General features: G+C 48.4%; 1 long non-coding RNA gene across 1 annotated transcript in view; it reads left to right on the plus strand.

The window, feature by feature from the left end:
• Positions 1 to 183: 183 nt before the first annotated feature.
• The window catches only part of LOC144100298 (uncharacterized), a 66,469-nt gene continuing 40,991 nt past the window's right edge, over positions 184 to 25,661 (plus strand). The window contains exon 1 of the long non-coding RNA XR_013307606.1: positions 184 to 249. This is a non-coding gene — a long non-coding RNA (uncharacterized LOC144100298). The remainder of the gene's footprint in view (positions 250 to 25,661) is intronic.

Raw genomic sequence — 25,661 nt, forward strand, 5'->3', positions numbered from 1 at the left:
CACGTGCATTCTGAAACTGCCTTCGCCCTATGAACACGTAAAATCAACAGAAGCCGCTGCTGCTTTGTTCACATGGTTCGTGCGTGATAACCACGAGACGAGACATGTGCGCAGATGCAGCAATATATTCACTGCATTCAACGTCACGTTGTCTTTATATAAAAAGGTTGTACGCTTGATGTTACCCTCACCTCTTCAGCAACACTGGTACACACTGCACACCTTCCCTGTGTGACTTGCTCAATTATGGTGAGTAATTTCTACTTTATTTTAGGCGTTCTTGTTGCGCTTCCGAAGAACTTTCCGTCTCCCGCTAACCAGCTGGTGCCTTGTGAAAAAACTGTAGCATGGGTGCGTTTTGCCCGATTGCTGGCGTGCTTCAGCTTCAGTAAGAAGGTGTATTAAAGGGTCCATACGCACAACAGCAAATATAAAGCTACTTTTTCGCTATCCGGAACGTGTAAACTATGCGACACGCGAGAATATTACGTTTACACGCAATACTTTCCTATTTAAACAATAATATTGTATTTGTTTAATACATTCTGGTGCCAGTACTGCGATGTAGTCACGGCTGCCTCATTGCAACGTAACTAAGCACATTTAATATAATTCAACATAAGTTCTATCGGCGGTGCAAATGTGCTGGCGAGGAATGAACTGTAATGAGCTTCCCATTAAACCACAGTATTCTGGACCAAGATTTCTGGTGTGCAGTAGGTCTGCAGGTAATCTTTGGGGTTAACGCTTAGACATAACACACCTATTTACACAGAAATAATATGGTGCTGGTTGAGAGCATTTCTCTGAAGGCATGAACGCTCGGTTGTACAGCGTGATATCAGTGCTCTTCAATGAATGTAGCCGGCATTCCTTCAGTTCGGAGCAAGAGAGATTTGTGTATTATCAGTTGCACTATTCCCTCTACAGCTCCCAGAAAATGTACAATATTCTTCTTTCTGGCAGAACTGAATGAATCAGTACCTTTGAATTTTCTAGCTACGGAAAATATTTTGCGCATTCAGAACCGGGCCCGTTGAGTTGTCAAGAATCCGACTGAAAAGCCAGATTATTTCTCTTGATGCTACAAAGTCACAACATTACTCAGTTCGCAGCATCATGATACTGCACAGTGCCGTTAGCATTCCCATTCCTTCTCCAAATCTCTTTTTTATTCTTTTTCGCCAGAAGGAGAAATATGTAAATATTTTTATAACCACACTGCACTTGCTGTGTAGCCTAGCCTACCGCCGTTTGTGCTATAAATGTATAGAAGGAGGCGTTCAGCCGTAGTAAGAGCCGGTTCTGGCACTGCTATTTTAGTCTTGGGAAAAATGCAGATTTTGGGTGTGCACACGTGAATGTTCGCTAGCGCACGTCAGTCGGCTACTCAGACATGACACAACCTCCTGTTCGCAGCTTTCACGAGCGCTACTCTCCAGCCCCAGTGGCACAGAGACCATTTCCTGTCACCTAATGCGCCTATTGTTGTTGAAGTCTGGGTGTAACGGCGCGCGTATCAAAATCGTTCTTACCGCAAGACATCCATTGTTGGTAAAATTTGTTACTTGACAACAAGAAGAGTGATAACTTTTTCAAATTTCTCAAAATTTATTTCGGTATTTCTGGATCACAACCAGACGCCTTATGGCAATATTTTGTCTACAAGAGTTTTTTAGCCGACTGAAATGTTCATACTGCCACCAGCTTTTTGTTCATCGCAACTGCCGATACTCTATAGCCGCAGTACTCCGCTTCATGCATCAAAACGTCTGTTCCAAATTACAGATGAGCTTTGCAGGAACGCCCGCTAGATACCGGGTTTTCAGGGAAGAGTTGTGAAAATTCAAAGAAATACATTAATAGACCATGAGACCAAATCTGTTTAGTAAGAAACTGTCAACCGTCGTACGCGTGATTTTAAAATTATGACTATTAAAAAGATGAGAAGTTTTCTCAATAAATTTATTAAATATCACTGTTTTCTAAACAAAGAAAAGGTATTTTTTATTGCTTGGTATTGCGAGGAAACTATAAGCCTTATTCAGCACGAAAACAAACATAACTCGTGCAAAGCGGCAGACGTTTTGAGAAAATTTGGACGTCCACTGGAGTCAACTTCGCCAGCGAATTGCAATAAGAATAATCTGTCTGCAGTGTTGTAGCGGTACGATCCTGTAGGCACTGCGTGAGCAGATGTTTGAAAATGGGCGTCTGAATGCGATGAAAAATATCTAAAAAATGTCATGAATTGCCACACAAAAATGCGTAAGGCACTGCCACTCGACCTTTTCAGATATAATGTCACCGGCAAACGGCCATATGCAAAAGTTTTAAGAAGGCGAGATATGGTACTTTTCTTAAGGATGAATGTCTATGAATTCTGTCAAAATTGTTCCTGCCCTTAGTAAAAGAGTGAAAAGGGGTGACATATCCTGAGGCTAATTTGTTTTCCTTTTTGCCGCCTCCTGGGTAACCTAGTGTTGTTTGAGATAAAGCCTTGATGCTTAAACATAAACTCGAAACACGGACCACAGCCGCAATAACACCAAACTGTTGGCGCAAATCACATATTGTCACAGGTGTCATTCGTGCTCCCTTTTGAAACGCGCACCGTCTGGATAAGCCGCAAGACGCAACGAAAACATGAAAACGTGTGTTGAGCGCAAGAAGTTAGAACTCGTGCTCCTAGCAGTCACAGTACGCTTTGAGGCCAACCATATGAACGACTTCAGACTCAGGCGCCCGGCGGGTCATCTTATGTCCGAGATGTTGAGCTTAAGCCGCACCGCCTACCGCAAAACTACATATCTTACCACCCGCAAACAAAATGGATCATGCAACACTTTAACAAGAGCTTGCTTGACATGATTTCTATGAATGACGACATCGAGCACAAAACCTGTAACGATGTGTTATTATTTTAGTGTTACTTTTACGCACAACGCCACGATTCGAGAAAAAAAAACGGGTTTTCACCGGTTTGCCTTACTGAATTGCAAGGAAATTACCGCCATAGTCGAATCTGATGCCCCACCCGCCAGACGTCGTGTTAGGATGGTGTGGCCGCGGAGGGTCTAGTCCTGGGCGACGTCATGAGAGGGCGCTAGTGGGTCGCCAAGCCATCACCATCATCATTATCAGGATAAGCAGCCGCGGCAGGAAGAAGGGAGACGAGTGGAATAAAGATTGTTGGCGTGGGAGCCCGTGTGCTTTGAAGTTGTGTGAGTGTATCACGGCCAGAGCACCACAAGTGGGGGCTCGTCGGGGATTCAACCACGACGTGAACTCCATAACATTTCCCGAGGCTATAACGCAGCTCTTAGTTAGCCAAATAGTCATATCCGCGCTGCAGCGGGAGAGAGTTGCTGCGGTGGTTCGGGAGGGCCTAATGGCGGCACATGTTCCCTTCGACTTCTATGGTTCACAGGAGGCTGAGGCGGCTATGACGGCGATGGGTGCTGTACATCCGCCCAGTGATGCTGTGCCGCGGATTACCTCGCAAGTGCCAAGATTCGCGTGCTTTAACGATCTCCAGACACTCGAAGAATTCCTTGTACGCCCGGAGAACCGGCGCCACCGCATACAAAAGACACACTCCGGTTGTGGCGGTCGCACTAGATGGTAGTGCAAATCTGTGGGTGCGTTTCGCCGGATGGTTCGCCACTTGAGACGAGTTTGTGCTCGCATTCAGCACGAAATTCATTTCCATCGACACCAAACGCCACCTGAAGGAGAAGCTCGACAGCAGGACACAGCACCGGGAGGAAAATTTTGATGAATTTATGCACACCCTATGGGCTTATTACGAGCGGATCAGCGGCGACATACCAAACTATGAAAAGTAGGCCCGTGTCCTCCGAAAAATGCACCCACGGCTGTAAGAGCTGGTGGACGGCATGCAGTTCGCTAACCTTGCGTAGCTGGCGAAGGCGGCCGACAGCCTAATGGAGCGGGTTTGGCGTCGACTCAAGTACAGGCCACCTCCTTCTCTGGGGAACCAAGTGGCCAGGGACTTATCTATAGGCCAAGTCTCTGGACACTTGGTTGTCTGGAGAAGGAAGTCGCCTGTACTTCTTGGCCTATAGGTCACGTCCTACAGGCCAGCTTCGGCTGCACAAGCGTTCCAGTGCGACAGCTTGCTCTGAAGGCTCCACCCCCGAGCGCGTATAAGTCGGCAGCCACGGCTGTATACCAGCCCGTCCCAACGTTGCCCGCATGCCAATGGCCCGGCCATCCAGCCGTCGTTCCACAGGAATCAGCTGCACGCTTCAGCTATGCCAGTGCTACCTGCATTACCCACTTTTATGACCTCGTCTCAACCCAAGCGGGCCTACACTGGGCGGACTCGGTGCCAACGCTGCGGAAGAATGGGCCACGCTGTTCGCGACTGCGCGACTTGACGCCGAACAAAAGCACCAGTCTGCTACCGCTGCCAAGCCCAGTGCCTGGCAAACGGGCGCCAGTAGACGCTGCTGCGGAGTGCGTCTAGGATAGTGCGCTTCAAGCACAACTGCAGCCATTTGGAGGTGCCCCTCTTGGATGTCCGGATCGTATCAACTACATTCCAGGAACTGCTCGACACCGGTTCCAGTGTTAGTCTGCTGGGGCTGCAGGTGATGGCTGCTGCAGAGGCTACTGGGGCCACAAACGAGAGAGGCGGACAATGCGTCTGGCAACAGGCTGGTCCCAGTCGACCAAAACGGTCCTGTGCAAGATTAAGTGGGCAGCCAGCTATCGCAGAAATCCGCTCTTGGGTGTGCCCGATCTGAGCAGGGACATCGCATTGGCGAGTGACTGTTGCAGTGACCGGGACTTCTATACATGTGGCACTAGCAGGCTGGAGAGAAGAGATGGCGCGAAAATGCACTTTACCCTTCGTCAAGGCTGAGATAGCGTTGGTGGGGGAACCCCTGCCTGAAGATCATTACTGTTTGGACAGCATCTTTTCAGAGCAAGCCGCCTTTGCTGCCAGTGTGGATCATGAGGTGTTCACAAATGACAATCACTCGGACATCACCAAGGGTCTAGCCAAAGTAATGGAGAAAGTGCTAGAGACCTTGAAGCCAATTTTTACCACGATCCTTGGCTGCACCACTCTTGCTGAACAACGCATTGACAACAGAGACAGCCTGCCAGCGACGAGTGAATGCGAATCACCAGAAGATAATTGAAAGCTGCGTCCAGAATGTGCTCCAACGAGGCCTGAAATGCCGCAGCACAAGCTAATGGAGCAGTGCTTTTGTGCTTGTGGCGAAGAAGTCTGGAGGCTATCGCCTCGCAATTGACTTCCGCCTATTCAGTTAATGTACCAAGGTGCCTGCCTACCCCAGTGCCGCTGACAGACAGGCTGCTCGCTGAACTTGGTCGAGCCCAGTGGTTTTCAAGGTTTGGGTTTTTTCCAGATATCTGTCCGGGACGAGAAACTTAACTTAATGCCTGGGACCTAGCGGCATCTGCTCGACGAGACTAAAACAAAATCCCACCAACGCGACCGCCTCGCAAAAGTCATTTACAGAGCAGTCAAGGAAAATATGGTACCCTAAGTAATCAGACGCATAGATAACAAGTACCTCCCGGTTACACCCACGGAAAGGCATCCCTAGTACAGCTGTCAAACCAACAAGAAGCTCGACCGCGACATCAGCGTCGAGGAAGTGCCAGCGGCCCTGCACAAACTAAACAGCAGGTCAGCGGTCGCCGGGATCACATCTCCAACAGAGTACTTAAGAACCTCGGCGATGTAGCCATCAAGAACCTTACCGGTTATTACAACAAGTGCTGGAAAGCGGATTCAGTGCCCCAGCAGTGGAAGACTGCCAAAACCATCCTCATCCCCAAACCAGGCAAGCTGCCGAACACGTAAAACCTACCACCCATCGCGCTCACGTCCTGCGTGGGCAAGGTACGTTTTGGAGCACGTCCTCATGTGTAGGTGGCAGGACTACCTGGTGGAGTCTGGACTTTATTCCACCACGATCATCGGGTTTCGGCATTCCCTCGGCACCCAAGACGCGATGATTCTGCTGAAGAATGGTGCCATTGACGCTGACACCCTTACGAAAGACAACAAGGCCACCCTAGGGCTGAACCTGCAGAGCGCCTTCGACAAAGTGGAACACTCTGCAATCCTAGCCGAGGTGTCCAGACTCAACATAGGCGCACGAACATACAATTTCAGAAAGAACTTTCTGACGGGGCGGACTACAGAGCTATGCGCCGGTGATTTACGGCTCCAACCGAAAAAGCTCGGCAGTGTCGGGACTCCCCAGGGCTCGGTCATCTCGCCGTTGTTATTCAACCTCGTTATGATCAGGGTGCCCAGGCGACTCTCTCAAGTCGAAGGGTTTCGGCACACCATCTACGCCGACGACATCACGCTTAGGGTTCCGGGAGGAAGCGATGGTCGCATTGAGAACACGCTGCAAGAGGCCGTCAATGCCATCGAAGACCAGCTAAATCGATTCGGTTTGCTCTGCTCACCAGGCAAGTCAGAATTGCTGGTGTTACCACCAAAGTACTTTAGACGTAACAAGAACAAACCGAGAGACCGAGCGGCACAGGTATTGTTGCCGTGCTTCTACAGGAAGGCCCCGACATCCAGCTTCGACCGGTTTCCCTCATAAGTCAAGTGCTAACAGAGGCACCGAAGCATTACACCATCCAAGAGTGAAGGAGTCTTGCAGTGGTTTGGGGCGTTGACAAGTTCAGACCCTTTCTGGAGTTCACCGAGTTTGAGGTAGACTGTGACCACTCCTCATTGGCATGATTGTTCAGCACTAACCAGGCTTTGCGAAGAGTAAAGCGCTGGGTGCTCTGGCTACAGGGTTTAAATTGCAAAATAAATCACTGAAGGGGCCTGCAAACATTCCCGACGATGCTCTCAGCAGGCACATCTTCCACGGCCTGACATTCCAAGCCATATCCTACCTCGAACGCTCTTCTCCAATGCTACTACAGAGGCTAGCACTAGTACACCTTTGAGATAACAGCAGTGCCCTCTGCACGAGGAGAGATTTCTGCTCTAAATGACGTCTAACGGCTGATTGATAGTCAGAAAAAAGACCCCCCCCTGTCAGTCCTTAAGGACGTCTTGCAGGGCAGAGGGCTTCCTAATAAGGACCCAGACCAGCGTCTCTTGCAAGAGACCTGGCAGAGGTGACAGAGATGGACGCCAGTGGATTGCTCGTTCAGCACAGGGGCAACAGAATGTGCCTTGGCATCGGAATCATCGGCGGTAGCTTGGTCTCAAGATGGCACATGATCATCCGACAAGTGGCCATGCTGGATTCTTCAAAACATTACCGCTTATCGAGCCGCTTTTTCTGGCTGGGTATACGAGCTGATGTGTCCAAGAATGCGCAATGTTTCGAGGTATGGCAAAGTGCAAAGGCCCCTCGTCAGAAGCCTGAACGCCTCATGAGCAGCCAGGTGGACATTGCTCAAATGAGAGAACTCAGTGTGGACATAGTGGAACCACTGCTGCCATCACCACGACACCACAAGTATCTTCTTGTTGTCATTGACTACTTTACAAAGTTTATTGAGCTCTTTCCACTGCGTGTGGCGACGAGCAAAAATATTCTGGACAGCATGGCTCAATTTTTTGTCGGCACGGAACTCGTGCAATATCCAGTGACAACGGGAAACTTTTTGTGAGCACAGTGTGGCGAGGCCTCTTGAAGCATTGGGGCATAAAATATCGAAACATTGTGTCCTACAGACCACCCGGACAAATGGCGGAGCGCCACAACTTCACAGTAAACGTGTTCCTCTGGGCCTATTGCACAAACAAGACACTGCGACCAGCATATCCCCGAGATTGCTTTAGCCGTACGCAAAGGTAAAAGTACACTCTCTTACTCTTTATGAAGAAGGATTCGCAAGCATGGTTCTGCTTTCTTTGTTTCTATAATGTAGCGCAGCTCTAATACTATATGACCTCTATCTATAGCCAATTACTTCTGATGCTAATACTTCTGAATGACTGGTAATACAAAGATTTCCGTAGGGGCTGAATATATTGGTTTTCTTCAGCGCAGTCTCTCACTAATTGTCATTGAACGAGGGTATGCAGCTGCTTACAAAAGATTTAAAAGACATTGTTTTTATAACGACGCACTTTAAGCGTAAAAATTAGATATTTGTCCCAAGGCTAATGTTCAATGCCGTACTGTTTCCCTCTTTTAGCAGGAAAGCACCATTTCGCAAGGTCAAACCCAACCAAGAGTCTTGTGGCATTCGTTTACGTAAAGGGTCCAGAAATGAAACTTTTCCCGCGACTCGATTCGTAATTACCAGCCGTACGAATAGCCAGTTCAGCTGGCCACTGCACGTGAGCTCTACTTATCGCCGCAGCCGATCACACCTCCTGTTAAACTGCAACACACACTCGTCCTGTGCATTCCGCATTTTCGTCTTCAGCAACTTCCATATGCGGCGCGAACCGACCAGATCAGCTTAACATCGATCAGAGCTTAGTCGTGGTGTAATGTCGGTGCCAGACGCGCCGACGGAACAGCAAAGCAGATCCTAAGCCAACCAGAGTAAATACATGCTTTGGCGTCCAGAGTTAGTTTAACGGTGTTAAAAGCTACCACTTTTTTCAATAAATTCCATAGAATCGACTTTTCAAACACCCCTGTTTGTTCTAAGCGTGATTTTATGCGAAAATACAGTTTATTGCCTGCCTTTTTTTAGAGAACTTTCTTTCAGAGTGCTCAATATATAATTCCTGGAACTGCAGTCTGTTTTATTTAGTGGGTCTCTTAGAAAAGGGCAGAATCCAATTGGTCATCTAATAATTTTTCTAGCTATTTGCTTCCAGGTAACCTAGCTCATAGTTCAACATATTTCTGTATCTTAGCTGACAGAGTAATTCGCTTAACATTTTTTCTGAGTACCGGTTGGTGATATTCATTCCGGAAACTCTTCTAGAATATCAACACATAAGTAATTAATACTGCTCCCAACATGTTTCAGATCGTCACGCTTTCGGCACCCTCTTAGTTCGTGAAGAAAAGCACCGTAGCTTCTTGTACTCTTAATGTCTCCAGCCTGCTTCCCCTCGAAGGTGAACACACAAAATGAAATCACTCCTTCGAACTGTATTTAATTTCGAGTATTACGAGCTCCACTGTTGACGGGCGCGTAGCCGGCATGAACAGTGGTTGGAGAGAACGCTTGTACAGGAGTCGCATGTAAAATACTTGCTAATGCCACTGACTTCGTTTATAGCCTAGGGAGTTCAACTCAATGCATCAATGTCAGATTGTTATGCGAGTGTCAGCGTTGTAGCCCGCAGCATGATCCCAGTTGCTGCAGTGTCGATGACACGGCCAGTGAATCCGAGGGATGACTTTCGGGATAGAAAATGTCTTGCATTTAAATCATGAAAGTGGAATCTACATGGATGTCGTCCTAGTGAAATTTCTATTACTGTTTCTAATTTCAAAATTTTAGAAAAGAGAGGCGCTAAAACTAAACCACCAGATACATATTTTCGAGATATAGGGGATTGCGCCTGACTTCAAACAATTATACACTGTAATGGTGGCGTGCAGCTAACTGTAATTATTATCGTCAAGTTTTTAGAATTATGAATGGGCGATTAACCGCGATGCTGTGGCACATCAAACGCTGTCTACATCGCGCCTTAATACATGCGCTTTCGAGAAGCTTGTAAACAAAGCAATCTCTCCATTGCGCGTACTTACAAAATAGGCAGAATTAGTTGGGCCATGCACAGCTCCGATGGTAACAGCGTGTTCGAAATTCTAAAAACTGACACGAACATTAATTACGGTCCACTACTTATTACTCAACGATTAAGGAGATTTAAAGTATTAATGAAAATTTCTCTATTCCGCTAGTTGTCTCGTTTTAGCTGTATTCTAGTTAACTGAAGCACTGAGAATGCTATGCCGAAAAAGTGCCTTTTTAACAGACTTATTTTTTAAAACAAACGAGCAAAACTTTAATTTGAATAGCCTGTGTAGTTATTGTGCATGTCGCTTACATATTCAAAAACTTTCCAGTGTGTTTTTCAAAGAGAATTCCCTCACACGTTCTTTAGTCCTGCTGCTTGGGCTTCTGATCGGAGGAAATTACTTTTTTTAATGAAAACGGAGCAGTTACTACTTCAGTACTTGGGACGTGTCTCAGCTTTGGCGTGATGGTAGGTAAATAGGAGTAAGTAAAAGAATGGAGCAAGGAAGGCGTTTGTGGAGGGCTCTGGAATAATTTCGATGGCGCTGGGATCTTTACGCGCTATAACATGGCCAGAATGGTCAACATTTCCGGGGTGTGGATTGGGGGAAATGGGATTAGGTATTTTGGAACGAGGAGGCGGGTGCATGGTGGAATAAGGGCGCTTGAGGATGGCGGCTGAGTGACAGGTCAAGTTTCCTTTTTTCAAGCAGATACGTCGGCTTCGACTTCAAACCATTCACGCTGTTCTGTAGACGCTGAATCAGTTTTGCTGCATGTTGATTGCTTTTTCACAGTCGAGGTTTGCTCGCTGAGATTTGCAATGCGACTGTTTTTGGGGAATGATAGTCTCGCGACTCAAGCACAAAAATGGCATTCCTTACGACACTATTACGCTCCAACACACACGAACATACGCATACAACAAGAGGAGAGACCAGTGAAGGAAAATGGCGATTCAAAGATTACTACACCAAAGCTTGGCATGAAGTTTTCGTTTTGCTGTCTATCCGCTACACAGCGGTTGCTGAAACTGCGGACAAGATTTACACTGAGCGTATATTTCTAATTTACGCAGCAAACAGTACTAGACTATGCTGAGCTTCGACGTTGGCGTCTTTACTACCTACCCACCACAAACTGCTGCTCCCTACTACACCTGAAGTATAAAAGGGCTAGTTCGCCAGTCCTTGCGCCAGTGTTCTTTCTTCAATTCCTATCATAATGCCGCGTTTGAACAAGAGAATCCGATGCCTTGTCTTAGCTATCCTTGGAATAACTGCTAAGTGCTCGAATAATTCTTCAATGAACCATCGGTCGTTTTCATGAAGAAGCACTGTAGGGTGCTGTAGTATCGGGGCTCTGCACATAAATCGTAAGGGTAGATGATTGGGACGTACATCGCTTAAAAAAAAGCGCGTGTCGCTTTTGTGGCACTTAACTCTGCACTAAATGTAAAAATCACTTTCCAGATGAAAGAAGTGCTTTGTTTTTGAGCTTCAGGAGTGGAATCGTGTCTCCTCGAGTGAGTGCAAGAGTGCAATATTTGTCACTATGCGCTCACGAAAGCGCACTTGTGAAAGCTCTAGAGAGTTGGGAGAGATTGATAGCATTCGAGAATATCATTGTTCGACGCACAGGGTAGTTAAAGCTATGTACACTGTTGAATTCCAATGCGCACTTCACGGGAGTGCACAAGTATCGTTTCTTGACGTTCGCTGGATCACATCCTCCCCGAATATACTGCAAGAGTTACCATCAAGTATTTGGGCACGAAATGCCATTCTCAGCATTGGCGAGAAGAACCGTTACCGATGAAATGCAGCACAACTGAAAAAGCCTGCATCTGTGTTTTTAAGCCAATGTTAAAAGTTATTATAGTGCATACTTCGTTTCGTAATGACATAACCCTAAAAATTATAGTATATATGAAAACCTCTCTCGAGAATGCAATTTGTCCGAAGTCAGCAACACAGAGATTATTACTGTGGTTTCAAGAGGCCGCAAGCACGTACCAGCAACAGCTGTAAGTCATGTACTGCACCACAATAATGAACGCAGATACAAGGCAAAGGAGCAGTTGGCGGCTGGCTGGTTATTCATGACAGTGCTTGTGTATGATATGTGTGTCAGTGCTGTAGTATTTTTGTAGCAGTTACCAAACATTATACACAGTAAGGACGCATAAAGATGTCAATTCCTTGCGATTTATTGCGGAAGACAAAGGGACATATAGAAAAGGCGTTTGGCACAAAACCTGCAACAGCATCCCACTACTTTGAATGTAAACGACAAGTACAGTACTCAGGGATCGAAAAAAGCAGTTGAATTCCTAAAAGAAGCCCATGCCGAGAGTTACCTCTCCGTCGGCGTTCAGGATATGTATTAAAACATCCCAAAACTTTCTGCCTTTGCCACCGTAGAGGAAGCTATCGAGTGTTTTTGACCAATAAAACTTTAATAATGAATGTTGCACCGTTATGTGTGCTTTTTGAGACTTGCTTCGGTTGTACTTGGAATCTCTGTTGAATTCGAAAGCAGCTTTTTCGAGCAAAGCAATAGAATCTGCATTGCCTCCTCATTGGCCCAAATACTGTCTGATCTATACATGGCAAACGGAAACAGGGCATTGAATCATCAGTTGGTAACCTTGGGAGTGATCGCTTGTTTCCGCTATGTCGACGGTGTTTTGCTCTTTTCTCGGTGACGCATACAGTACAGTCAACCCAAGCTTGGTTATGAATCTGTAAGAAACGGGATTTAAAGGGATTAAACTTCACCTTCGGACTGCCGGAACAATCGCAATTTATATTTTTATACCTCCAAATTTTTAAGGGCGGAGAGAACACGTGTTGGCTCCGCAAGACTAAAGGAAAGAAGGCAGTTTTAAGATATGATTCAGGACACTCAAAGTTAAGTTAACGATCCATCGCGCACGAGCGTATGACTCAGAACATCAGAAAGACATGCATGCGCAAGGTAGAGCAAGGACCTAACCAACAGATTGCGAGGTTGAAAGATAGCGGGCCCCGACATGCTCCTGGCCTCGATTTCGGACAAAGTTATAAAAACATTGAAGGCAATAAACAAAGGAAGACTCGGATGATTGCAAGATGAACCCTCGAGCGGCTGTTATCCGTTATGTAAAAAGAGTTTCGCATGGTCTCGTAAAGACTGCTGGCAGACACTATGTCCCTGTGGTTTTCGCGGCCACCGAAAAGTTATCGGGTATACGCGCAAAAGTAAATGAACATCGTAAGACCCTCAAACCACGCTGCACCATAAACGACAGAAAAAAACACGCCGAATGCGACACAGGTGTTCTGTGCTGCATTTCTATATTCTGCGGTATGAAGTATGTTGACCAAACGAGCCGTTGCATAAAAGGCCAAGTGAGCACACTAGCAGCTGTAGATCCGTCAAGCTTTCAGGAAAGCTGGTGACGCGTTGTCATCGCTGCGAAAGAATGCAGGCGTCTGTTCGAAACAACCACAATTATTTCACATTCAAAAAACAAAATGGAAAGACAGATCGCAGAAGCTTTTGAAATCAACTCTGTTAGTTTCGAAAAGTGTATAAGCAATGTGTCGTTGTTTCTGTGCGGGAAAAAAGTTGAGCTGCATAGGCTATCGCGATGAATATGTTTTGTAGTGTGGATCAGCTTGTATTTGCTGATATTAATACGCATTTTATTTTTCGTTTCTTTCTGGGCCACTCATGACGCTCATGTCTTGTGCATAAAAGAATACCCGTTGCTCCCGTTAAAATCAGTCCTACATTCGCAAACTTTGTTGTTACCATGCGCTCACGAAAGCAGACTTGTGAAAGCACTCGAGAGTTGGGAGCGAGTGATGGCATTCCATAATATCTTAGCTCAACGCAGAGGGTTGTTAAAACGATGTACAACTCTTGAATTCCAATGCGCGCTTCACGGTAGTGCACAACAAGTATCGTTTCTTGACGTTTGGTAGATCACACTCTCCTCGAATATACAGCTGATGTTACCATAAAGGGTTCGGGTACAAAACGCCAGTCCCAGCATTGGCGAGCAGAACCATTACCGACAAAATCACAGCGCAACTGAAAAAGCCTGCGTCTGTGTTTTTAAGCCGAGGTTAAAACTGAATATAGTGCATACCTCACCTCTAAATGGCATGACCCTAAAAATTACAACATATATGAAAACGTCTCTTGAGAATGCAGTTATCATTACCGTTTTCAAAAATTGTGAAAATTCCCAACTTTTGTGTTCAGGCATTTTGCAACACATCGAGACAAGAGCCTTTTGGTGCATTATTTAAGAAATAAAACAGCCAAGACATACCTTGTATTCGGGACACAGGTCACACAACAGGAATCAAAAACACTTGTCACGACAGCACTTCTGGCCTCTGAAAAAGAAAAACATATTGTTAATGAGTGAAGAGAAGTGATCCAGAAAGGAATAAATCTTGTTGTGAATTGGCTTGTGTATACAGGTTGGGTTTTTGCACTTTCTGCCCTTTGTGCGAATTGCGTTGTTACGAAAAAGATACTGAAATCAATATTCAGGTAGGCCGCCAGCAAAACGAGTGTTATTTTTTACATTGATATAGCTGGACTTTTTTTGCTCTTGCCGCTGCGTTTCTCACTTGCTGACGTAATATAATTATGAGTTGAACGAAAACAAGACCAACATTTAGGTAACAACCTTTGGCCTCTCCACCACACGTCTCCTTGGAATGCAGTCAATACGCGAAAATATGCACCTCCAGAGTAAACTGAACACATTCGAAAACAATGAAAGAAACTCTCCAAACTAGGTGACGGCTGAGCCAAAGAAACGGTGCTAGGCGGCGGTAGGGAGTAGGCAGCGGTGGCTGCTTCGCGCTAACGCTTCCAACGCCCTCGCCGCGGGGAGTATTTTCCAGTCACTGACCTCAATCGATACTGTCGAAGTTGAAGTTTCGCCCTCTTCATGTCATCGCCGGAGCCAATGTCAATTTCTTGGAGGTCTATGCCCTCCTCCGTTCCCCGGGGTGGCTACGCTACCGATCGGCTTGCTCCTCGGCGGTCAGCACAATTGGGTCCTGCCAATGGCTATCCTGGCGAGCATGACGATAGTATTACCGATGATGAATTCGACCCTTCTTTTCGAAATATTAACAGCGGTGCATCCGGAACACAGGCTCACATATTATGGGGATGTGCGAAGTAACCCTTCCCCCCCAACCGGCATACCGCCAGCTCCCACTGAAGAGGATGGATTGGACTGCTGACAACCGCAAACAGTCGCACTCACGTCGTGGGCCCCGGTAGTTGCCACATCTGAGGGCCACGCCGCCTCACTATGCCTCATTACTTCCAATTATGGCAATAAAGTTTATTAATTCGAATGCATTACTAGACTATGTCTGCAGATGACGTTTCCGCAAAAAGTGGATGCAAACTGAGGAAGAAAAATGTGTTGCACGATATAACGTCACCAGCTAGTTTATAGCAGTCATGACTGAATGCTTATCGCAGTTGGTATATAAAAAGTGTCAGATCATAGTTATGGTCATGTTCGTCATCGTAATTGAGTCTTGAGTCCGAAGTCGTGAGTAAAGACCGGAATCATAATCAATGTGGTCAAGACCGGAGTCATTGTCTCGGGAAGTAATTAAGTCATGGTCATCAAATCCATGAGTCATGATCATGTCATGAACACAAAAAGGCTCACAAGAAGTGCTGAGTCATAGGTCACGAAATGTGTCACAAAAAGTGCTGAGCCATGGGTCTAAAATGGGTCACAAAAAGTCTCAAGTCATCGGTCATAAAATGGCTCACAAAAAAGTTTAAGGCTGGGTTGAGGCGTCCACCAAGATGTCGAGATCCGAGAGCTATTGCTCTCTTTCTTTGAAAAGGCTTCCTTTTCTCGAAGCAAACGCTTTTGCATTCCTCCACGCAAGCAGCCTTAATTGCCCTCAGAATTTTTAACTCCTTCGTCTGACACATATAAATGCGCGAAGCAAGGCAGTCGCTTCAATATGGGTGCGCATGAGTTTTCTCTTTGTTAATTTGTTTATCCAGCTCCGGAAGGCGGAATCTTGGCAGAGTGCACTCGACGAGCATTCAGTTTTGAGCTGCAGCCGTTCGTTGGGCGAGATATACGCAGAACCAATCGGACCGGCAGCGGTGGCCGTTGACATTCGCGGCTCCCATAACGAATGACGGCTCTCTTGGATGCTCGTTCTTGAGATACAGTCTTTCTATTCATCTGTTCGCATCAACGTCCCATCATTCTCGCCCCTTATTGTCTTTTCCCCTCTAAGCCACAGTCTTGTCTGCTTCCTCTCGCCTTTCTCTCCTGGACAGCGTTTTGCGTATCTCTCCCCTCAGCATCTTTTTCGGCAAGAGCGTCTCTCCATTTCTTCATTCTAGTTCTTTCCTTCCTCCTGCCATCTCCGTCCTTATATTTGTCATCTAAACTTTCTAGCTTGGCTGCTTCCTTCGAACACATGGTTCGTGCTTCGCCCACGCCACAGCTAGAGCTGTGTACACCGTAAAGTTTAGTGCCCTAAAATATAGCACCAATTACGATCATCGGTGTTTAGATTGAACAGTGCCGATGAGTGGGCATACAGCTCGTCTGCAGCCATTGTATCTTGCCTTTTGCGACCAGTTTCAAGGAGGACTCTCTCAATTGAAAACTGATTTGTTCGCACGTGCAAGCACCACTTGGAAGAAGTAATCAATTTAATTGCAGCTCTTCCCGCTGCTAGTAATTTATCCTCTCACCTCTTCCTCTGGAGAACTCCTCATTCATCCTCAGGCATCAGTGATGGTCGGCGCTCAACACAAAGAGGACCGTTTAAAATTGAGCTCTAAGACCGCTGGAGGCTGTGGGATTCGAACGTCCCCCGTACGACCTAATTTGCGCTGTCCCGCAGCTGGTTCTATTCTCTGTTGTGTAGACACATGCTTCCAATAATTGGCATGTTTCGGTACTCTTATTTATGAAGATCGAAAGACATGTCGCCAATTAGTAACCTCTGCTCCGCGCCAAAATTTCGTAGTAAACGTCGGTTTTTGTTCTGCTCGGTGCCGCCATAGGTGTGCGATTTTGTGGTGGGAGGATGTTTTTGCAGAGTTCAGATGGGTGATAGCAGTAGCTATTTTAGGAGTAGGTGGGTGCGTGGTCGGATAACGCTGTTTGATGTACTGGCAAGGTGGCAGGTGGACTATACTTATTTTAAGCACAGATATCGCTTTCGGTTTCAAACCGTCTTTGTCGTCCTCTAAATGGTGGACGCATTTAAGTGCATTTCGGCCAGCGCTCCTCCAGGGTCGAAACTCACTCGCTGAGGCTTAAAACGGCGCTGTTGTAGCAGATTGATGCAATCACTGCTGAAGCAGAAAATCGGTACCTCTCATGATACGATTGGGCCTAATCACACAGAAACACACTATCATGGCGAGAAGTGAGCCGTAGTAAAGGTACATGACTATTTGCTAATTTCAAACGGCAGTTCGCGAACACATTTATGTTAGGCTCATGTGCACTCCCGCAGAACAGTCACTCCAACAACGCAAAAGATGGATGTCAGCGAACGTTCCGGCTAAAGCAATAGCCAGCGTTAGATCTTCGGCCGAGGTTTGCGCTGAGATTATTTGAGAGAAAGGCAGGCGTTGGCATCCTGAAAGAAACTCTCAAGACTGGCAGTCCCTCAAAAAGACTTAATCAGCTGCTGCGTTTCTTTTAGAAGTTATTTACAGTCCCTAACTTTCATATAGCTTGAAGAGGCAGCTCGTGTGCCAATGTTCATCTATCGATTTGTATCAGAATTTGCCCACTTTTGAATAGTAGAAACCATCAGATTGTCTTAGGCATCTGAACACGATTAACAAGTGCTCGGATAGTTGTTCGAGCAACCATCGATCGTTTCCATGGAGAAGTATTCTGGAATTTTTTACTCCTGTGGTAGCGAATGTGCATACATAAAGCGTAGTTTTATACGGTTGTGACGCAGTAAGCTTAGCGCTAAAAAAATTCGTCGTCTCTGGGGCGCTGAATTTTACATTAAATATAGCAAGCACTTTTTAGGCGAGTGGCGAACGTTGTGTTTGAGCTCCTTGCGTGGCATCGGCTGCCCTCCTATTCAGATACCAAGCATTGCGTTATTTATTGCCATGTGCTCGAAGAACCGTCTATCTCTGAAATCTGTTGAGAGTTTGGGCTGAATGCTTGCATACACAAATTTATTTCTTCATCGCACAATGTCATTAACACAATTTATATTATTAAATTGCAATGTTCCCTTCAAGGGAATGTACAACAGTTATTGTTTCTTAGCGCTCTCACGATCACTCTCTTCCCGAAAATACTGCATGGCATTAAACATCAAAGGTTTCGTCACGAAACGCCATTCACAGAATATACCGATTAAAAAATTGCTAGCAATCAAAATATACTAGAGCTGAAAAAGCCTTCGCTATTTTCTCCAAGTCCAGGTAAAAAAGAATAACAGAGTACATCACGATTCTAAAAGACATGTACTCAAATATTTTCGCAAACTTTAAACCCTCTCTCGTGATTACGATTAGAAAGTTGCTAGCAGCACAGAACTTATTACTGCGGTTTCATGGGACCTCAAGCACGTGTCAGCAACGGCTATGTACTACGCCGCAATAATGGACGCACAGACAGCACAGAAGCACTGCGCAGATAGGCGGTCACCTATTACCGCGCTTCTGCGTCATAAGTCTGTATCAGCGCTGTAGTGATTTAGGAACAGTCGCCAGCATCGACACACCATTATCGTTCTTAAAAATGGTGAGAATTCTATTATCTTCACTTGACTTTTTGCAACCCAGGGACACAAAATGATGTTGGTGCAGTATATTTGGAAAAAAATTAGGGAACGTTTAAGCTTCGCTTTTAAGAGTGGAACGCGACAGCGTTTTGCATTGCTGCAGGGAGTCCACGCAACGCCATCGCCCGTTGGGCGCGACGCTGTGCCCGTTAGAAAAATCGCTTGGAGTCCCTCAGGAGCCTTTTAAAGGGACACTGAGGAGAATTTGAAGTTGGCTTGTATCGTTAAAATTCAAACTGCTGATCACAAAAACGCCACTCTTACTGAAAGCAAAGCTCTTGTAAGGTAGAAAATCACAAGAACCAAAATACTGGTATCGCCACCACAGGCCAATCTCGCAAGTACAAGCGTGATGATATCACGGTACAAGAGACGCCACCTTGGACGAATTTTCCTTACTTCATGGAATCCACGAATATCTGTGGCTGACAAACGAAGGTTGCGCGGTTCAATATTGAAGTAAGTTTTGTTTTGAAGCCGATAGTGCACTTTTATCACTCAAGGAATTAATACAGACAAAAGACAACCTGAATGTTGGAAGCAAAGAAAACCGATGCTTTGTGCCACCACAGGCGGCCAGGAGAGTTTCGGTTTGTTATGGCGCTTCGCGTCTATGAGCATTGCGTGTTGCGTGGCTTTGTTTTTGGCGCGCCTCGATTTACAAGCGCCGAACAGCAGCGGAACTGCAAGTGCCGCTTCAAGTGCTAGTTAACCTTTCAAGGAGCCTGTTAAGGCTGGTCACATGATCGCTACGGTCGATGAAAAGCTATGATGGCACGATGGTCGGTGATCGTACAGGGCAGTTAGCAGTATAAATAGCACTTGTGTCTTCGTATGCTTGCCCGGCGAAACGTTCCCGGTTGTGGCAGTCAACTTAGAACTATTTAACGGAAATCGTTTATGAGGGACGGGAGACAAGATACAAGGCAGTTAAGAAAGAATTGCAGCTGGCCCACCTCTGTTAGTCCACGATATACGTAGCGAAAGCATGGGGACTTCTGCATCGGAAGAATGCATTCACTAGATGCGCCTTTATACAAGTTAAAGCTTGAGCCGTTGTGGCGGATTGGTAGCATCTCCGTTTCAAACGGCGAAGGCTTTGTTTCGATTCCAAGCCTCGGCACAGGTTTTCTTTTTTTATTCAGTGAGTGTGCGAGGGGCTTCAGTGGCTCCCATAGATGCCGCAGCCGAATACATTGGTTAGCGGTTGATCGCAGGCGCTATGGCGCGTTTATACTCTGGCGTAACGCGTGCGCGCTCGCGCTGCACGGCAACTGCGCTTGACCGCCGATCTTCACCTTATACAACTTTCGGCACGCAGAAAACAGGCGGAGATACAGGCTGCTCGGCATCATGAGATGCGCAAAGAAAAATTGATCTAAACCAAGCGACAGTGTAGGAACGCCGTTATGAAAACCAGCTGGCTGATAAGACGTGGAACAATTCGAGCATTCGTTTGTGCTCACGGATCAACAGGGCCCTCTGGACGACTGTTCGCTGCAAGCAAAAAAAAAGGCGCTAGGTTAAAGATCTTGAGAGAGCATTAGGCTCGCCTTAAAGTTAACACAGAGGAATTTGGAGATAAGGCTACAGCTCATATCTTCCCGAATTATGCACAGTATCCGGCTCGTCCACTGGAAAGGAAAAATGAAAATGGTTTTTGTGGAAAGGAAATGGCGCAGTAACTGTCTCACTTATCTCGATGAATAGCAGAACCACGCCGCAATAAGGAGATAAAGAAGAAAGTGAAAGAAGAAAGGAAGAAAGACGTGTGGTATTGGAGGTCGCTGGAATAATTTCGATGAGCTGGGGATCTTTATCGTGCACAGACAACGCACAGCTCACGGGCACCTTTGTGCATCTCGCCTCTATAGAGACGCCACAGCCGCGGTGGGGTTCGAATCCGGGTACTTCGGATAAAACGGCTCGGGCGAAAGTAAACAGAGTATGGAAATGCAGCCTCCTTTAGCGCGCATAATAGGGCTTCAGACGGACGACATGGACAACTTCGGGTCGTACGTGGCGTTGCTGGGATGCAGTCAAAGCGTCAGGGATGACTTCACAACCCAGTTCACCTTGCTGACGAAGAACCTCGTAAGGGCGGAAATGGCGACGCAAAAGCTTTTCACTCAATGCAAGGCGGCGAATGGGCTTCCAAGCCCAGTCTACGTCTCCTGGCTTGTATTCTACGTTGCGTCGTCGTAGGTTGTAGCGTCCGACGTCGGTCCGCTGCAAGTCATTTATTCGTAATCGAGCAAGCCTTCGAGCTTGTTCTGCACGTTGAAGGTAGGCGGCGCCGTCGACGTTCTGTTCTGCGGTAACGTTGGGCCGTATGGCGTCTAGTACTGTTCGAAGTCTATTGAGGCACTCTTCGAAGTTCGAGGCGAAGACAACGATGTCATCTAAATATACCAGACAAATTTTCCACTTCAGGCCTGCCAGTACTGTATCTATTACTCGCTAAAACGTCGCTGGTGCGTAACAGAGACCAAGTGACATCACCTTGAACTCGAAGAGCCCATACAGAGTGATGAATGTCGTCTTCTCGCGATCTCTTTCGTCGACCTCAATTTGCCAGTAGCCGGTCTTGAGGTCCATCGATGAGAAATACTTGGCGTAGCAGAGCCGTTCCAGTGTGTCTGCGATGTGGGAAGGGGGTAGACATCCTTCTTTGTTATGTTGTTCCGGCGGCGGTAATCAACGCAGAATCGAAGTGTGCCATCTTTATTTCCCACGAGAACAACTGGCACCGTCCATGGGCTGTTTGATGCCTGGATGACGCTGTCGCGAAGCATTTCTTTCAGTTGATCGCGGATGGCTTGTCCTTCTTGAGGCGACACACGGTAGGGGCCTTGACGGGGAGCCCGGGCAGGCTGGACGGTTCTAATGCAATGCTGGGCAATCGGCATTTGTCGGACCTTCAGCGATGACGAAAAACATTCGTTGTAGCTTCGAAGCAGATTGCGTATCTGTTCTTTTCTGTTCCGGGGCAGGGCCGTGTTGATATTGTGGGGTTGAATTGGGGAGATAAATACGTTCTCCCCACTCAATCGCGGCTGACACGGTTCAAAGCCGCCCGGACCCCACCCCGTGATCGCGTACGCTACCGAGCGCTCGCCGACCACGGCGGGCCTTGCTCTGGGGGAACAAAGGAACGACACATTGGCTGACACAAACAGGTATTTATTGCTACAGCAACAATAACGCCAGCTAGCAACAAGGTACGCTAATGAATCGAGGTCGTCCGACTCACCAGCAAGCTTCCGAGCGAATGTTCGCCCGCGCCAGGGCAAGGGATATAAACTCCGCAGGCCGGACGGGACGAGTACGGGAGCCTGTCTCCCCGTCGCTTCTTCGCCGCGCCGGCGAAGAGCGGAGCCCTGAGCGACGCGTCCGCTCAGGCCGACGATCCCAGCCGAAGCCCCTATCCCGCGCGCGGGATTTGGCAGTCTCCGCGCAGCGATGCTGGCGCCCTCTCTTGCCAGTTAATGTAACTCACAAGGGAATGCGCTCAGCCTCGAGGTGAGACCGCCGCTGCACGGTGCCTCGCGGGAGAGCAAACTCAGGGAGCTGCAGGGCAGGTCCCCATATCCCTCTAACATTAAATAGACCCACGCGCCTGAAAGGACATGCTATGGAGGAGTCTCCTGGTCTTCATGTCCTTGAGGCACGTCTTGCAGCGGAGGTCACGCCGACAGCGTCCACGCAGACTTCCGCGGTATTCCGAAGGCGGCGTGAAGGTCTCCGCTGGGACGACTTGCATGGCCCGCGGACTATCGTGTCCGCAGGCCCGCGAATCGAAGGCCGGTGGGAAAAGTGCAGGCCAGGATCCTGCAGTAGTCGCCAGTGCAGCAGCAGCCGGAGGTGACTGCTGACTGGTTTCGCCACAGCTGCCCCGGATGGATGCGGCGAACAGGATGCAGGACGCTCCGTCGCAGCAGGTGGCAGCGAGACGATGTGCACCGTACAGCAAGCCTGGGTGGCTCCACCGAATCTGCAAAATTGCCGAAGCGCTCTCGGCGTGCCTTTAACCTAGGTCACGGGAGGGGAAACGGCATCCGCAAGGGCCTCGTGGCTCAATGCTTAACTCGCTATAAAAACGTGTCGGCGGCTGTGCAAACGCAAAAATCGAGTGAACAAAGCCCTTTCTTGAGTTGAACGAGACTGCTCAGTTCGTTCGAGGCTACAAACAAAAAAAACGGGCGGGCAGCAAAGTGCGCCCCCTCTCAACTACACGGTCCGGTGGCCGTGTCTCTTTTAACGTGGTGCAGGCAGCTCCGAAAAGCCTCAGGCCTAACTACCACTCCGACAACGACCGTGACCACAACAAAGACCCGAAACGGGTTATGTGCGCGCAGCCGCGAGGAGACGTCAGCTTTGTGGGGTGGTCCTACCCCGCTCACTGCACAAAGCAGCTTCTGAGCGGTCGGCGCCCACCGTATCTAACGGTGTCTGAGCGCCCGGTGCCGCGCTGCAATACCAGCGAGCTCGTATTGGCACCCGTGGCCCCAGGCCACCCAGCTCCCGGAGCCGCGACTCCCAGAGTCTAAAAAGAGACAGTAGAGAAAAATATATACAGAAACTCGGACCACCCACGCGGCTTCCGTACTCACTCGCTTCGGGCTCGGCAACTCCGCGGACGCTAGGCCTCGCGCGCCCTTGATGCGGACCAAGTGATTCTCGCGAAGAAACTCCAGGGAAAAAAAATGTGCTGAGCATGTCGAAAAGTTCAAACATGCTGCAGTGCAATACACCTCGCACTCAAGAAAGCATGCCGCAGGTCCTAGCGATAAAAATTCACTCTAGGCCTAGCACTTGTCAAGTACGTACAAAGAGCGTTCCTCGAAACGAACCGACAGTCGTCCAATGTTCCAAGAGCGGGCCCCACGTTGGGCTGCCAGATGTGGGGTTACTCTGCGTCCAGCCGGCCGGGAAGGCGAGCTCCGTGCAAGCTACACGCAGGCGTTATTCAAGTACGCCACACGTTTCCCCAACCCGTGGCGCAGAGTCGCAGCCACGGCAGGTCCGGACGAAATAGGCAACGGCAGGGCACGCCAGGAAATAGTTTATTATCCTAACGCGAGGTAAAGCACACTGCGGAAGAATGTTCTATCCGTAAAATAGATGTTCAGTAGCTCACCAAGTCGTTGACGTTGACCGGCGCTGGTGTTCGGGGGCCGGCGGGCAGCGAAAGGGGTCCGTGGGGCACTTAGGTATGGTCCGGCTGCGAGAGTCCCTTCCCGCCGCGCGTTCCCCCTTTTATCCCTTCGGGCTTTGCCTCCCTGGCAGCAAATCGTTGCCGTCAAGCTTAGGCGTGCTACCCTCTCCGCAGAAGGCAGCGCGCTGCCGTGATGTCACGTCAGTGCTGGGGCGGAAATGAGCAAAGTCGCGGGGGTGCCTTCTCTGCACATTCCTGGTGGCCAGCGTGCCCGTGTAAGTCACGGTCGCCGCTGGCGCGGGGGACGAGAAGGGGATACCTGTGTATCCCACAATGTCGAAAGTGGGCGAGTTCTCTTGGTTACGCGAATCTTCTGCGGAGGGGTCGGAGAGGGCGAAGGAGTCTCGTACGTCAGATATTTCGTCGAAGAGATCAATTGTCGTTCCTCTCTTAATGTGCCGGCCTTCTTCGCTGAAGTTAGTCAGCAGTACTTCGGCCTGGCCATTGCGAATATGGCCAATGCCTCTTGCTATGCTGAGTCCTCGGTCTAGAAGCAACTGCATGTTCCCCTTGATGATTGCGTCAGCCTTAATGGCTTTCGTGGCCCCTACGGTCACGATAACGCTTGAACGGGGTAGGATGTTCACTTCTTCTTCCAGGGCACTCAGGGAAACGTGATTTTCCACAGTTCTCATCCAAGAGATGCCCTCGTTCGTCGAAAACGTGATCAGCTTGGTTCGCAGGTTGATGATCGCCTGATGCTCATTAAGAAAATCCATGCCCAAGATCCCTTGCGGGAGCATTGTGGTAGCACAACAAAGGACGAAGGATAGGTATCACCTTTGACAGTCACTCGCGCTGTGCATCGGCCTAGTGATGTAATAAGGTGGCCCCGTGCGGTGCGAATTTGTGGACCGTCCCACGCGGTCGAGACTTTCCTAAGCTACGCAGAGATTGTTCCATTGATCACCGAGTAATCAGCTCCTGTGTCGACAACAGCAGTAACTTTCCGGCTGTCGACAGTCACTTCTTAGTCGGATGCCCTGGGTCTTGCATTGCAATTCGGCCTCGGCGTCGGGTCACGGCTTGGTGGCGTATGCGAATCGCGGGTGGAGCGTGTCGCCGAAACACTTCTATGTGGCGGCGTCGTTTTGAATGCTGTTCGCGTCGTGGTCGGGTTTGTCATTTTGTGCAGCGTCGGTGCTGCGAGTGTTGGTTTTTCATGCGGCGTTGCGGGTGCAGCGTCTTCATGGGGCGTGGTCGGTGGAGGATCTTCGGCGTATAGCTCGTGAGCTACCTCACCTCCAGAGGTTGCTGCCTTTAGTTTCCCCTACAAGGGCTGGGAGACCTTCCTCGTACCGCGCGTCTGTAGCTGCGGCGTAGCGACGCAAAGCGCGAGGTTGACGGCGATGGTGAGTGCGAAAAGCGGTTCGGCGTGTACTCTTCTCGACGCAGGTACTCGTCGATTTCCTGCGGATGTTGGCCGAAGCATGGTCATAGTGCGTCAATGGCAAATCCTCGAAGACCGATACGTCGGTACGAGTAGTGACAAAGAATATGACCGGTCTCACTGTAATAGAAGCACCACGGCCGGTTGTCGGAATTCCTCCAGGCGTCGCATTTCCGGGGGCTTGAGAGTCGATCATAGGCTGGGCGGGCAGGGGCAAGGAGGCGGCGTTCGGGAACAAGTTGGTCATGTCGGAGAGGGCGTAGGTGTTGTCGTTGGGGCTTCGGAGTATGTAGTGCAGCGGTGTAGGTCATGGCCTGGGGTTCTGTGGCCGTCGGGGTGCCATGTGCGTGTTGCACTTCTTCCCGTAACACGTCCATGAGAGTCGTTGCTTGCGACTGTGGGGAGGATGGCAGCAATTGGAGTAGCTCCTCGCGGATGATTTCGCGGATCACTTCCCGCAAGTTGTCGCTGGTTGTGGCCATCGTGTCCGGACACATTGCAGAGACAGAGG

The sequence above is a fragment of the Amblyomma americanum genome, chromosome 8 (assembly GCF_052857255.1).
Source record: "Amblyomma americanum isolate KBUSLIRL-KWMA chromosome 8, ASM5285725v1, whole genome shotgun sequence".
Classification (NCBI taxonomy): domain Eukaryota; kingdom Metazoa; phylum Arthropoda; class Arachnida; order Ixodida; family Ixodidae; genus Amblyomma; species Amblyomma americanum.